The sequence below is a fragment of the Amblyraja radiata genome, chromosome 23 (assembly GCF_010909765.2).
Source record: "Amblyraja radiata isolate CabotCenter1 chromosome 23, sAmbRad1.1.pri, whole genome shotgun sequence".
Lineage (NCBI taxonomy): Eukaryota > Metazoa > Chordata > Chondrichthyes > Rajiformes > Rajidae > Amblyraja > Amblyraja radiata.
In genome coordinates, this window is record NC_045978.1 from 3,915,866 (window position 1) to 3,932,396 (window position 16,531).

The following is a 16,531-nucleotide window of genomic DNA, read 5'->3' on the forward strand; positions in this document are numbered from 1 at the left end:
ACCAAGGTACAGTGAAAAGCTTTCTTTTGCCTAAAGATAGACAACAAGCTGGATAAACTCAGCGGGTGAGGCAGCATTGATGGAGAGAAGGAATGGGTGACATTTCGGGTCGAGACCCTTCTTCAGACTGATGTGGGGTGGGGGGGCGGGAAGAAGAAAGGAAGAGGCGGAGACAGTGGGCTGTGGGAGAGCTGGGAAGGGGAGGGGAAGCAGGGAGAAAGCAAGGACTACCTGAAATTGAAGAGGTCAATGTTCATACCGCTGGGGTGTAGACTACCTAAGAAAAATATGAGGTGCTGCTCCTCCAATTTGCGGTGGGACTCACTCTGGCCATGGAGGAGGCCCAGGACAGAAAGGTCGGATTTGGAATGGGAGGGGGAGTCGAAGTGCTGAACCACCGGGAGATGGTTAATGCGAACTGAGCGGAGGCGTTGGGCGAAGCGATCGCCAAGCCTACTCTTGGTCTCACCGATGTATAGTTGACAGCGGATGCAATAGATGAGGTTGGAGGATGTAATCAGATCAGTTAATATCAATACAATCATTCAAATTCAAAAGACATTTACATGGATGGATGAGAAAGGTTGAGAAGGACATGGACCAAATGTGGGCAGGTGAGGCTGGTATAGAAGGGGCATCTTGGTTGGCATGGGTACGTTGGGCCGAAGGGCCTGTTTTATTGCATATGACTCTTTGACTATATGTTAAACTCAGGTAGAGCAAAGGAGAAGATACAGAGTGCAGAATATAGTTCTCAGCATTGTAGCGCATCAGTTCCAGAGACAAAGTCCAATGTCCTCAATGGGGTAGAGGTGAATTGGACAGGACCCTAGATTATGGAAGGGCTGTTCAGAAGCCTGATAACAGAGGGGAAGAAGCTGTTCCTGAGTCTGGTGGTGCGCGCTTTAAAGCTTCTGTACCTTCTGCCGGACGGGAGCGGGGAGAGGAAAAAATGACCGGGGTGGGACAAGTCTTTGATTATGTTGGTTGCATTTCCGAGTTAATGTGAAGTGTAGATGGAGTCAAAGAAAGGCCGAATTGGAGCCATGGTGTTTCCAGGACATTATCATATGGAAATAATGAGACCTTGATGGCCCGATACTGGGTGGCACAGTGTTAGAGTTGCTGCCTCATGGAGCCAGAGACCCGGGTTCGATCCTGACTATGGGTGCTGTCTGTACGGGGTTTGGACGATCTACCTGTGACCTCATGGGTTTTGTCCAGGATCTCTGGTTTCCTCCCACACTCCAAAAACGTACAGGCTTGTCGGTTCATTGCCTTCAGTAAAAATCGTAAATTGTCCCCAGTGTGTGTAGGATAGTGCTAGTTTAGTTTAGAGATACAGCGTGGAAACAGGCCCTTCGGCCCACCGAGTCTGCACCGACCAGCGATCCCTGTACATTAACACAAGCCTACACACACTAGGGACTTTTTTTACACTTATACCAAGCCAATTAACCTCCAAATCTCTACGTCTCTGGAGTGTGGGGGGGGAAACCGAAGATCTCGGGCAAAACCCACGCGGTCGGGTGGAGAACGTTAAAAACTCCGTACAGGCAGCTCCTGTAGTCGGGATCGAACCTACAAGCGCTGTAAGGCGGCAACTTTATCGCTGCGCCATCGTGCCATAAGAGGTGTAGGCTCGTGTACGGGATTGGCTGGTTGGCGCAGACTCGGTGGGGTGAAGGGCCTGTTTCCACGCTGTATCTCTAAACTCAACTAAACACAAAGGGCTTTCCCTTAATGTCCACAAGCTTTCCTTTAATTTTCCACACAAGGCCACGTCGAAAATATCAAGTGGATCTTATTGAAAGCAAGTACACTTGTCACACAAGTAAACCAGGCTAATCTGCCACTTATTGCAAAGGCATTTTGCAGCACATTTTGATTTGTATCGCTTGTTTTTGCAGAACTTGCTCCAGGTGTTCGTTACGGGTGGATACAGAAAAACCACACGCTCTCAGTTCTGCGTCAGTCTCCGTGCAGTGAGAAATGCAACACAAGAATGAAAGGGGTCTTGATGTGTAAAAACTCTCACCCAAGTATATCTGAGAACGCCATACATACTCTGTGTACTACAGTCCTAGACATAGAGTTATAAAGTGATACAGTGTGGAAACAGGCCCAACTTGCCCACACCGGCCAACATGTCCCAGCTACACTAGTCACACCTGCCCGCATTTGGTCCATATCCCTCCAAACCTGTCTTATCCATGTACCCTTCTTAAATGTTGGGATAGCCCCAGCCTCAACCACCTCCTCTGGCAGCTTGTTCCATACAGTCCCCGCAAGCTTTCATTCATGCTCTATTTTCCCCTTCTTAATTAACCCCTTTGTTATATACATCTGCTTTCTCTGAACGATGTGGTGCATAGATTCAAATGCAATCCATCACCTCTCCTCTGTAACACTACAATGTTGTATAAAATACTAGACCAAGTGCAGACCTGTTGGGTCTGTTTCCCCAACGCGCGTTTGCGGGGGGGGGGGGGGGGGGGGGGCTGCGGCATCACACCCACATAAATATAAAAAGAAGATTTTATTAAATACATATAATTTTCTACACACACATAAACAAATATATATAAATGACTAAATAATATATATATATGTGTGTGTGTATATATGTATACACACACACACACACACACACACATATACATATACCCATCTATACATACATCTATACATATATATATATATATATATATATATATGTGTGTGTGTGTGTGTGTGTGTGTGTGTATATATATATATATATACGCACACACATATTTACATATACACACACACACACACACACACATATACCCATCTATACATACATATATATATATATATATATGTGTGTGTGTGTGTGTGTGTGTGTGTGTGTGTGTGTGTTTATATATTTACGCACACACATATTTACATATACACACACACACGCACACACGCACACACACACACACACACACACACACGCACACGCACACACGCACACACGCGTGGGAAAATTGCCTTTGATTATTAGTGTTAAATAGCCGAGTATTGTCTGTTGGTTGTGCTTACTCTGAACATTGTGTTTCATAGATTTAAATGTCATCCATGACTTTTCCTTTGTAACTGTGACACTACAATGCTGTAAAACTATATTCTGCACTCTGGTGGATACATGGATACAAGGAACTGCAGGTGCTGCCTTACAAAAAAAAGACACAAAGTGCTGGAGTAACTCAGCGGCTCAGGCAGCGTCTCTGGAGAACATAGATAGCTGGCCTTTCGTGTTGGGACCCTGCTTCAGACTCGATACGTGATGTTTGAGGTTGGGACCCGACCTGAAACGTCACCTATCCATGTTCTCCAGAGATGCTGCCTGACCCGCTGAGTTACTCCAGCACTCTGTGTCTTTTTCTGCACTGGTATTTTTCTCTTTGCAACACCCTATTGTGTGAAAAAGATACATCTTCTAGATGCGCTGGGACGTGTCCTCAGTGACGTGGCCTGGGGTCATTGGGTGTTTCGGGTCTCACAACATCAGACACCCTCGCCCAGGCGACCCCAGCCGGGGTTGATCAGGCCCCGACTTGCGTCCCAGCAGCAACCGCCCATGGATCAGCCATCTTAGTAACCACTCTGCAGGGGTTGGGAGACTCTAGTTTGTGGAGGGACTGGGCTCTGTGGGGTGAGTCCTGGCCGGGCTCCTCCTGCATCTCACCAGGATCAAGGCCTGTGCCCTGCACCTCTTTCATAGCAAAAGGATTTGAGTATAGGAGCAGGGAGGTTCTACTGCAGTTGTACAGGGTCTTGGTGAGACCACACCTGGAGTATTGCGTACAGTTTTGGTCTCCAAATCTGAGGAAGGACATTATTGCCATAGAGGGAGTGCAGAGAAGGTTCACCCGACTGATTCCTGGGATGTCAGGACTGTCTTATGAAGAAAGACTGGATAGACTTGGTTTATACTCTCTAGAATTTAGGAGATTGAGAGGGGATCTTATAGAAACTTACAAAATTCTTAAGGGGTTGGACAGGCTAGATGCAGGAAGATTGCTCCTGATGTTGGGGAAGTCCAGGACAAGGGGTCACAGCTTAAGGATAAGGGGGAAATCCTTTAAAACCGAGATGAGAAGAACTTTTTTCACACAGAGAGTGGTGAATCTCTGGAACTCTCTGCCACAGAGGGTAGTCGAGGCCAGTTCATTGGCTATATTTAAGAGGGAGTTAGATGTGGCCCTTGTGGCTAAGGGGATCAGAGGGTATGGAGAGAAGGCAGGTACAGGATACTGAGTTGGATGATCAGCCATGATCATATTGAATGGCGGTGCAGGCTCGAAGGGCCGAATGGCCTACTCCTGCACCTAATTTCTATGTTTCTATGTCTATGTTTCTATGTTTCCCATTCTCCGAGCATTTCATTCTCGCCTGATGGACTTTTAGGCCACGGTGGTTCATTAGGCCTTTTTGTAACTTTGTTGGGTGACTTTCTCACCAAAGACACAGACCGGGGTGTTAACCCAGCCTGTCCTGGGTGCCGTCTTGTGAATGGCTAAATGATCGTATGTCGGTATAACATGACCCGATTGAATTGTGTAACATGAAAACAAAACACATTCCACTCCAGCTCGGCACACGTTACAGTAATAAACCAATACCAAATTCATCCACATATTTTAGCACACCAGAGATAAATTTCTCCCCCACCTTTCCTTTTGAATTGCCGCCAACAATGTGACTCCACAAAGTAGTTTCCTGATGTTAGGGAGTTTGACTAACGTCAACAGACTAGCATGGAAAAATCTTTTTTTTTCTGTCTCGAAATTTATACGTTTAAACGGTACGACTTCACAGCATTTAATGCTGTCAGTTGTGGCAGTGGCAGTGACAGGGAGCTGAAGCTGGAAATGTATAACTGAAAAAGTCTGAGGAAGGCTCGACCCGAAACGTCACCCATTCCTTCTCTCCAGAGATGCTGCCTGTCCCGCTGAGTTACTCCAGCATGTTGTGTCTCCCTATGAAACCAACTGATAGATTTCACTCACAACTGTTGGTCACACCGCTCACGATTTTAATAAAAATATTAGAAATGCCATTATGTTTGGTTTAGAGATACAGCGTGGAAACAGGCCATTCGGCCCACCGAGTCCATGCCGACCAGCGATCACCCGTTCACAATAGTTCTATGTTATCCTGCTTTCTCATCCACTCCCCACACTCCTCCCCCCCCCCCCCCCCCTTGATTAGTGTGGATATCAGAGGTAGACTTGAAGGGCTGAATGGCCTAATTCTGACCCTATCACTTATGAACTGCGAACTTCTGAACTACACAGTAGAGGGCCAATTAACCTGCAAACCCGCACGTCTTTGGGATGTGGGAGGAAACCGGAGCATCCGGAGGAAACCCATAGGGAGAGTGTGCAAACTCCACACAGAGAGCACCCAGAAGTCAGGACTGAACCCGAATCTCTGACACGGTGAGGCAGCAGCTCTACCTGCCGCACTGTAACGTTAATGCTACTTCGGCAATACATTCCTGACACAATATCTCCACTTACTCTTACGCAGGCAAGATGACAGCGGGAACGTGCGTTACGATCATCTATTCATGGATCAAAACTCCAGCATAATCTTCCACAACAAGCACCACGCACATGCAATGAATTTAACGAAGACTCGACTAAGGAGCGATGCATGACAACATTTTGTAGAAAAGCAAACGATATTTCTGACGTCTTTAGGAAGTTGTGGTTTCTGTGAGATAGTTGGGATGATTAAAATATTTTTTATTTATAGCAGCACCATGAAGGCTGATCTAATCAGCACATCTTGAAGATATACATGTTCATCAGATTTCAGGTACAAAAGCACCAAACATATCGCATGATGTCTGAACAACTTCAACTGTCGGGTGGAAACTAGAAGTCGACAGTGTAGGAAGGAACTGCAGATGCAGGTTTACGCCGGAGATAAACACAAAATGCTGGAGTGACTCAGCGGGACTGAATGGGCAGAGGGATAGATCGTGAAACTGCCAAAAAAAATAACAAATGACCTAAGAATATGTGACCACTACCTATTTCCTGTACTCGGTAACATTCTCAACTGGGTCATCCACAACTCTGTCTTCGGGAAGCTGCAGACAAGAGGCTACAGGACCAGCAGGCAGGATTCAGGAATGATCACTCAGGCACAGACCACATAGCTACATTATGCATCATCATTGAGCAGTCTATTGAATGGAACATGTCCCTGTACATCAACTTCATCGACTTTGAGAAAGCGTTAGGCAGGACAACACTAATGGATCACTGTGGAATTCCCAACAAGATCATAAACTTAATCAAGAACTCGTATGATGGAACCTCATGCAAAGTTGTACATGCAGGCCAGCTCCCTCAGAGCTTTAGAAACATAGAAACATAGAAAATAGGTGCAGGAGTAGGCCATTCGACCCTTCGAGCCTGCACCGCTATTCAATATGATCATGGCTGATCATCCAACTCAGTATCCTGTACCTGCCTTCTCTCCATACCCCCTGATCCCATTAGCCACAAGGGCCACATCTAACTCCCTCTTAAATAAAGCCAATGAACTGGCCTCAACTACCATCTGTGGCAGAGAATTCCAGAGATTCACCACTCTCTGTGTGAAAAATGTTTTTCTCATCTTGGTCCTAAAAGATTTCTCCTTTATCCTTAGTGTGAGGAGGGGCGGCAAGCAGGGATGTCGACTGTCACCATTCCTGTTTTTCCTGGAAATTGACTGGATCAGGATGGAAACAACTGAAGGGAAAAGGAATGGAATTCAGTGGACAATGTGGGAGCAGCTAGATGATCTTAGACAATAGACAATAGACAATAGGTGCAGGAGTAGGCCATTTGGCCCTTCGATCCAGCACCGCCATTCAAACGTTGCCTATTTCCTTCGCTCCATAGATGCTGCCTCACCCGCTGAGTTTCTCCAGCATTTTTGTCTACCTTCGATTTTCCAGCATCTGCAGTTCCTTCTTAAACAGTAGGCAATGCATGTTAGTCCACGATCTTTATCATAGGAATTGTAATTAAAGACCTACAGTATTTTTCTTCAATGTTCTTGTCATGAGATCATACGAGGCCAAGTCAGTGGATATTTTTAAGGCAGAGATAGACAAGGTTTAGTTTAGAACGCTGAGTTTAGAAACATAGAAACATAGAAAATAGGTGCAGGAGGAGGCCATTCGGCCCTTCGAGCCAGCACCGCCATTCATTGTGATCATGGCTGATCGTCCCCAATCAATAACCTGTGCCTGCCTTCTCCCCATATCCCTTGATTCCACTAGCCCCTAGAGCTCTATCTAACTCTCTCTTAAATCCATCCAGTGACTTGGCCTCCACTGCCCTCTGTGGCAGGGAATTCCACAAAATCACAACTCTCTGGGTGAGAAAGTTTTTTTCTCACCTCAGTCTTAAATGGCCTCCCCTTTATTCTAAGACTGTGGCCCCTGGTTCTGGACTCGCCCAACATTGGGAATATTTTTCCTGCATCTAGCTTGTCCAGTCCTTTTATAATTTTATATGTTTCTATAAGATCCCCCCCTTATCCTTCTAAACTCCAGTGAATACTTTCCTCATATGACAGTCCCGCCATCCCAGGGATCAATCTCATGAACCTACGCTGCACTGCCTCAATCACAAGGATGTCCTTCCTCAAACCAGGAGACCAAAACTGTACACAATGTTTCTCCAGCATTTTTGTCTACCTTTGATTTTCCAGCATCTGCAGTTCCTTCTTAAACGATTCAATGCCTGCAGGTTTGATGTAATTCTAGTAGATGTAATAGCATATTTTTTTCAATGCGATAGGGATTGTTTGACCATTATTAACCTTTGTGGAATCATTAAAATCTCAATTTGAAATTGTGTCATGATCAGATGGAGGTTCTATATGTATTCTCTACTTTGATCTAAAGTTACCTCCATAATCTTATTGTTTAAGAAAAAACCGCAGATGCTGGAAAAATCGAAGGTATCAAAAATGCTGGAGGAACTCAGCGGGTGAGGCAGCATCTATGGAGCGAAGGTGACCTGAAACATCGCCTATTCCTTCGCTCCAGAGATGATATTTCTTCGCACCCGCTGAGTTTCCCCAGCATTTTTGTCTGCCTTCTACAATCTTATTAGCAATTTTTCTAAATGTTTCTTTACAGTCCCAGTTGCCGTTACATGTTCGTTCCTGTCGCTTTTCATAAAGGTTAAGGAACCATAAAGAACATCTTTTCAATTGCACTTACAGTGAATTTTCCTTTTTGGTTCCGAGACTGGAACCAACTGAGGCACAAGCCCTTTGTCATTTGTGAAGGGTCCCGGCCCAGAGACGTTGCCTGACCCCCTGAGTTACTCCTGCACTTTGTGCCTATCTTCTTCGTAGTATAGTATCTATACTGTATACAACAGGTACGAAGTTACTCCAGCACTTTGTGTTACTGCACTAAATGAATGCACCTTAAATTGTTTAGGAAGGAACTGCAGATGCTGGAAAAATTGAAGGTAGACAAAAATGCTGGAGAAACTCAAGAAGAGTCTCGACCCGAAACATCACCTATTCCTTTGCACCTTAAATTGTTGTTCTTTATTCAGAACATTAACATCTGCTCAATGTATAAAACCTTGAACAAATGCCTTTTGCCCAGCAATGAGGAGTAGAACTCCACTGAAAGTCTGTTCCAACAATTGATAATATCGTGCGAAAGCTAAATGTATCATGGTCATGTTTTTGTGTAGGAAGGAACTGCAGATGCTGGTTTACACCAAAGATAGACACAAAACGCTGGAGTATCTCAGCGGGACAGGCAGCATCTCTGGAGAGACTGAATGGGTGGCGCTTCGGGTCGAGACCCTTCTTGAGTCTTTCGAGTCTTTTGCTTTTATAAACCGGGGGAAATATTTTACAAAAACCATGAATGTTATTTTAAAATCTGAAATGTAATAATTCAATACTTGTTTTTTTTTGGCCTAGAAGAGCAGGCTGCTAACTCACAGCGCCAGAGACCCGGGTTCAATCCTGTCTCCGGGTGCTGTCTGTGTGGAGTTTGCACGTTCTCCCTGTGACCACATGGGTTTCATCCAGGTGCTCCAACACCCCAAAGACGTGCGGGTTTGTAGGTTAATCGGCCCTCTGTAAATTGTCCCCTAGTATGTAGGGAGTGGATGAAAAAGCAAGATAACATAGAACTAGTGAGAAGTGGTGATTGATGGCGTGGGCTAGGTGGGCCGAATGGCCCGTTACCAAGCTGTATCTCTAAACTCAAGTGCCAGTGACCCAGGTTTGTTCCTGACTATGGGTGCTGTCTGTGTGGAGTTTGTACGTTCTCCCCTCGTGGGTTTTCTCCGGGTGCTCGGGTTTCCTCCCACACTCCAAAGACGTGCAGGTCTGTAGTTCCTCCTGCACTTTGTATTTTGCTCAAGAATCCAGCATCTGCAGTTCCTTGTGCCCCCATCGATCACGAGAGGCGGGAAACATGTTCCCGATGTTGGGGGACTCCAGAACCAGGGGGCCACACAGTTTAAGAATAAGGGGTAAGCCATTTAGTACAGAGGCGAGGAAACACTTTTTCTCACCGAGAGTTGTGAGTCTGTGGGACTCTCGGCCTCAGAGGGCGGTGGAGGCCGGTTCTCTGGAAGCTTTCAAAAGAGAGCTAGATAGGGCTCTTAAAGTTAGCGGAGTCAGGGGATATGGGGAGAGGGCAGGAATTGGGGATGATCAGCCATGATCACAGTGAATGGCGGTGCTGGCTCGAAGGGCAGAATGGCCTACTCCTGCACCTATTGTCTATTGTCTATTGAGAGGGCTGCTTCCCTGCTCCGGGTTGTGTCTCGGTTTCATCTCCTGCCAACGGCTCCCATGTTTCAAGACCAAATGGAAAAAAGATGTCTGCATCTCACAACTGAAATGAAGCGGTTGGATTGGAAACGAGTTGGAGTATACGTGGGGGGCGGAAAGTGTGAGTTAACAGTGAAAATCGGATGGCTTGTCTTTAAAACGTTTGGTTATAAATAGAAACGTTGAATAACAGGTCGAATGAACCGTGAGCCAAGATCTAACACTGCCATGAGGTTAAGAAGGAACTGCAGATGCTGGAAAATCGAAGGTAGACAAAAGTGCTGGAGAAACTCAGCGGGTGCAGCAGCATCTGTGGAGCGAAGGAAATAGGCAACGTTTTGGGCCGAAACCCAAAGGGTTTCGACCCGAAACGTTACCTATTTCCTTTGGGTTTCGGCCCGAAATGTTGCCTATTTCCTTCGCTCCACAGATGCTGCTGCTCCCGCTGAGTTTCTCCAGCACTTTTGTCTCACCAACACTGCCAGTCGACAACATCCAGAGATGAAGCCGCCGAGACTGGGGCGATAATCCCAGCTCAGAGATATTGTGATCATGGTTGTATTAAGATCTGGGGGGAAAATAGAATTGCCTGGAATTGCAAGGTCCAATTTGGGGAGGGGGGGGGAGAGAACTGCAGGTGCTGGACTTAAACTGAAGATAGACACAAAAAGCTGGAGTGACTCAGCGGGACAGGTTGCATCACTGAGAGAAGAAATAGGTGACGTTTCGGGTCGAGACCCTTCTTCAGACCTCGTGTTGCATTCGGAAATAGGTCAACAAATTCCAAGCTTCGCCCTTCATCAGCTCAGCCGCAAGATAAAGTCAAGAGTGTTTTATTGTCACATGTCCCAAAATAGACAATCTTAACTCGCATCGGCACAACAGAATGTGTAAACATGGTACACTGTAAACAATGTCTTAAACGAGAAAAAGATTAGAGTGTGTATATAGACACATACCTCTTGACTTGCTGTGATGCTTAATGTACTTGGACAATGTGCATGCATCCCTCCGCCTCCTCTCATACAGGCACTCTGTTTCTTTGAAGCTATGTGGAAGGGAAGAGAAGGGTCTGAAGAAGGGTCTCGACAGCAAGCGTCACCCATTCTATCTATCTATCCAGAGATGCTGCCTGTCCCACTGAGTTACTCCAGCATTTTGTGTCTATCTTCGGTTTAAACCCAGAATCTGCAGTTCCTTCCTACATATTTTATCCTATATACCGAGATATAGATATAGACACACACACACACACACACATATATATATATATATAATTGAAGCACCATGTGTGTATATATATATATATATATAGGATAAAATACGCAGGAAGGAACTGCAGGTTCTGGGCTTAAACCGAAGATAGACAAAACATGCTGGAGTAATCAGCGGGCCAGGCAGCATCTCTGGAGAAAAGGGATAGGTGACGTTTCATGTCGAGACCCTTCTTCAGACCCTTCTATCTGTCTATTCCTCACAGATAACTTCCCTTCCACATAGTTTTATTTATATATATATATACACACACACACACAATTGGAGCACCGTGTGTATTTAAGTGTAATATATCTATATATATTTTGCACGATGCTTCAATTGTCAAAGAGGTAATCATTGGTTACAATACCACGCATACAAATGTACAGACAGTTGTTGGACATACTCACTCAAGAAGAAATGTTGCAAAGTGGTTGATTATTTCTTGGGCTCCTGGGGGCGAGTATTGCCGGGATGGACAGCGCTGCCTGCGGTCTCTACATCCACACGCACGTTGCCTGCATCGCCTCCTGCAGCTTCACCAGCGATGGGAATCAAAGCCGGCCCCGCTCCCTGGCGAGTGTGGCCACAGGGTTCTGTCCGCAGCCCCGGCATCGTGCATCATCGTTCAACTCAGAAGGGGTTCTCAAAAACTCTCTCTCTCCCTCTCTCCCCGCCAGCCCCGTGTCTCCACTCGCCGCCCACCCGCCACAACTGTAGCGCACACCCTGTGGTTTGATGAAGATATGGGTCAAATTATTGAAGGAAGCCACGTCGAGACACACAGGGTGTTAACCAGTCAACGGTTGTCACTTTGATCAGCCCTTATTGCGCTTCATTGAAGCAACACCCACTCCCCAGTCTATCTCCCCCCCCCTTCCTCACCTAATTCTTCAGCTACTCCACACTCTTTTTTTACCCACCCGCTCCCTGTCCCTACTCCTCTCCACCACTTCACGTCCTCCCACCCCCTTCAACCACCCCTCTCCTCTCTCTTGCCCCCTTCCCATACCCTTTCACCCACTCTCCCCTCCCCTGCACCCCCTCTACCCTCCCCTTCACCCCCTCTCCCCTCCCCCTTCACCCCCTCTCCCCTCCCCCTTCACCCCTCCCCTCTCCCCTTCACACCCCTCTGCCCCTCCCCTTCACCCCCGCATAACCCTCACCCTTCACCCCCTCTCCCCTCCCCCTCCCCCCCCTCTCCCCTCGCCCCTGACACCCCCTCGTCCCCTCCCCCTCCCCCCCTCTCCCCTCCCTCCTCCCCCCCCTCTCTATCCCTCCCCCTGTCACCCCCTCTAACCCTCCCCATTCACCCCTCAATTCACGCCTCTCCCCTCTCCCCTCCCCCTACCCCCCCCTCATCACCCTCCCCCCGTTCACCCCCTCTACCTCCACTTCAAAAAAACCCCCTCTAAAACCCTCCCCTGCATCCCGCTCCCCCTCTCCCATCACACCCTCCCCCTCCCCCCCTCCTTCCCTCCCGCCTCCCCCCCCTCTCTCTCCTCCCCTCCCCCCCCCGCTCTCCCTCCCCCTTCACGCCCCTCCTACCCTCCCCGTGCATCCCCTCTCCCCTCTTCATCCACCCTCCCATCAACCCCCCCCCTCCCCCCCTCTCCCCTCCCCTTCAACCCCTCTCCCCTCCCTTCACACCCCGTCTCCGCTCCCCTTCACCACCCTCTCCACCTCTCCCTCTCCACCCCCTTCGTCCCCTCCCCTTCACCCATCTCCCCCTCTCCCCTCCCCCCTTCACCCCTCTCCCCTCCCACCCTTTGCCCACACTCCTCTGCCCTTCAACCCCTCTCTTTGCCCCCCCCCCCCCCTCCCCCTTTGAACAGGAACAGGCCCTTCATCCCACCATGTCTGTGCCGACCATGATAAGTTCATCAGTGATAGGAGCAGAATTAGGCCATTCAGCCCATCATGTCTACTCCGCCATTCAATCATGGCTGATCTATCTTTCCCTCTCAACCCCATTTTCCTGCTTTATTCTCCAAGCCGCCAATAACCAATCTCCGTTATAACGAAGGTTTACAGTCTCTGCATTCTACAAAGAGATAGACATAAACACGCATCCGGCACACTTGTTTTAAAATAATACTATATTCATTATGACACCCTACATCGCATGAAGAAGGGTCTCGACTCAAAACGTCACCCATTCCTTCTCTCCAAGGATGCTGCCTGTCCTGTTGAGTTTAGTTGAGTTTAGTTTAGTTTAGAGATACAGCGCGGAAACAGGCCCTTCGGCCCACCAAGTCCGTGCTGAACCCTGCACACTAACACTATCCGACACACATTGGGGACAATTTACATTTACACCAAGCCAATTAACCTACAAACCTGAACATCTTTGGAGTGTGGGAGGAGACCGAAGATCTCGGAGAAAATCCACGCAGGTCACGGGGAAAAAGCACAGACTCTGAACAGGCGGCAGCCGTAGTCGGGATCGAACCCGGGTCTCTGGCGCTGTGAGGCAGCAACTCTACCGCTGTGCCACCGTGCTGAGTTACTCCAGCATTTCGTGTCTATCACATAAACAAATACTAGAATGAGATAGCAAGATTGTGAGATCTGGCTGCTGAATAGTTGGCACTCGAGACATCTCATCTGCCTTCTAGCGTCGCATGTATGTGTAAACTTGCGGCAGAATTGGTATTCCCTTACATCATCGTTTCCACAACGGCCCATTCATTAATTCAGTGGAAGGAAGGCACCACCATCTTCTCTTTATGTTGACACAAGGAACTACACAAGCTGGGTTTACACAAACAATCTCAAAGTGTTGGAATAACTTCCTTTGGGCAAAAGGTACAGGAGTGTGAAAACGCACACCTCCAGATTCAGGGACAGTTTCTTCCCAGCTGTTATCAGGCAACTGAAACATCCTACCACAACTACAAAGCAATCCTGGCTACCATCAACCCCATTTGGTGACCCTCGGACTATCTTTGATCGGACTTTACTGGCTTTACCTTGCACTGAACGTTATTCCCTTATCATTTATCTCGACACTGTAAATGGCTCTGAGGAATTCTCTGCCTCAGGTGGAGGCAGGGTGTCTGGATGCTTTCAAGAGAGAGCTAGATGGGGCTCTTAAAAATAGCGGAGTCAGGGGATATGGGGAGAAGGCAGGAACGGGGTACTGATTGGGGATGATCAGCCATGATCACATTGAATGGCGGTGCTGGCTCGAAGGGCCAAATGGCCTACTCCTGCACCTATTGTCTATTGTCCATTGTCTTTCCGCTGACTGGTTGGCACACGACAAAAGCTTTTCACTGTATCTCAGTACACGTGACAGTAAACTAAACAGAACTAACAGTGTGGTCTAGCAGCATCTCTGGAGAATATGGATTGGTGACATTTTGGGTCGGGACCCTTCTTCAGACTACGAACATCAGGAATGACAGAGGGGGAGTGGTCAGAGAGGGGCTCACGAGACCCCATGGGTGGGAGATTGCAACCTTCACGTGGTCCGCCCTGTTTCGACGAATGCAATCAACCCGGCGTGCACAATCAAATAAGATCAAATAGAACAAATCGTCCGACAACTTTAGGCTGTGCACGACATACACAAGAAGAAGACAGTTCTTCCCTGTTGGTGAGAGGAGGAGAACTCCTTGCAGTGGGGCAGTAAAATGGAGACACCAGGAACTGCAGATACTGGTTGACAAAAGAAGACAGAAAATGCTGGAGTAACGCAACGGGTCAAGCAGCATCTCTGGAGAACATGGATAGGCGATGTTTCAGATCGGGACCCTTCTCTGAAGATCTTTCCTGGTCCGAGAACACTAACGCAATTATCAAGAAAGCTCATCAGCGCCTCTACTTCCTGAGAAGATTATGGAGAGTCGGTTTGTCAAGGAGGACTCTCTCTAACTTCTACAGGTGCACAGTAGAGAGCATGCTGACCGGTTGCATCGTGGCTTGGTTCGGCAACTTGAGCGCCCTGGAGAGGAAAAGACTACAAAAAGTAGTAAACGCTGCCCAGTCCATCATCGGCTCTGACCTTCCTTCCATCGAGGGGATTTATCGCAGACGCTGCCTCAAAAAGGCTGGCAGTATCATCAAAGACCCACACCATCCTGGCCACACACTCATCTCCCTGCTACCTTCAGGTAGAAGGTACAGGAGCCTGAAGACTGCAACAACCAGGTTCAGGAATAGCTACTTCCCCACAGCCATCAGGCTATTAAACCTGGCTCGGCCAAAACTCTGATTATTAATAACCCATTATCTGTTATTTGCACTTTATCAGTTTATTTATTCATGTGTGTATATATTTATATTATGGTATATGGACACACTGATCTGTTTTGTAGTCAATGCCTAATATGTTCTGTGTGCTGAAGCAAAGCAAGAATGTCATTGTCCTATCAGGGACACATGACAATAAACTCACTTGAACACTTGAACTTGAACTTGAGACTCAACTTGTATTAATCCCAATAACTACAATTTTAACTCAGGGTTCAACACTAACAGCTAAGACTGTCCTTAGAGAACAAATTCCTTCTGTAGATGCGCAGATTAGCTTTTTTTTTAATATTAATTTTATTAGAAGCAATTGTACAAGGAGAAAGTAATCGACATAACAATTATACAATTTTCGTACTGCTTCTGTTTTAACATTTTATAAACTAATAACTAAATTGGAAAAAAGGAAAAAGGAAAAAAGGGAAAGAAAGAAGAAAAGAAAAAGAGAAGAAAGAATTTCGAGAAAGACACGAAAAAGAAAAAAGATAAAGGCCAGAACTAACGAAGAAGTGAAAGAAGCGGAGATATATCCCACTGCCCTGCCCTACGCCAGCTCACCCCACCCTAGCATAGATGCGCAGATTAGTTGAGGCTCTGACTGCAATGTTTAATTTTCTTGTCTGGGTTGCAGAGAAAATAAAGTCGACAAAAGAAGATGAACTTTGTTTAAATTGAATTGGCAGAGATAGGGAAAGTAGAAATTCAACCACATTAAACAGCAGCATACCTGGTTAGACAAAGTGCTGGAGGACTCTCTCGAACTTCTACAGGTGCACAGTAGAGAGCATGCTGACCGGTTGCATCGTGGCTTGGATCGGCAACTTGAGCGCCCAGGAGCAGAAAATACTGCAAAAAGTTGTAAACACTGCCCAGCCCATCATCGGCTCTGACCTCCCCACCATCGAGGGGATCTATCGCAGTCGCTGCCTCAAAAAGGCTGGCAGCATCATCAAGGACCCACACCATCCTGGCCACACACTCATCTCTCCGCTGCCATCAGGTAGAAGGTACAAGAGCCTGAAATCTGCAACGTCCAGGTTCAGGAATAGCTGCTTCCCCACAGCCATCAGGCTATTAAACTCAACTCAAACAAACTATGAACTATAACAGCCTATTGCACTTTATCTGTTTATTTATGTGTGTGTATATATATATTCTATGGTATATGGACATACTGATC

General features: G+C 47.0%; 1 protein-coding gene across 1 annotated transcript in view; it reads right to left on the reverse strand.

The window, feature by feature from the left end:
- The window catches only part of LOC116986161, a 48,461-nt gene extending 36,746 nt beyond the window's left edge, over positions 1-11,715 (reverse strand). The window contains exon 1 of the mRNA XM_033041387.1: positions 11,505-11,715. The gene's annotated coding sequence lies outside the window, so the exon portion shown is untranslated. The remainder of the gene's footprint in view (positions 1-11,504) is intronic.
- Between the last annotated feature and the right edge of the window lie 4,816 nt (positions 11,716-16,531).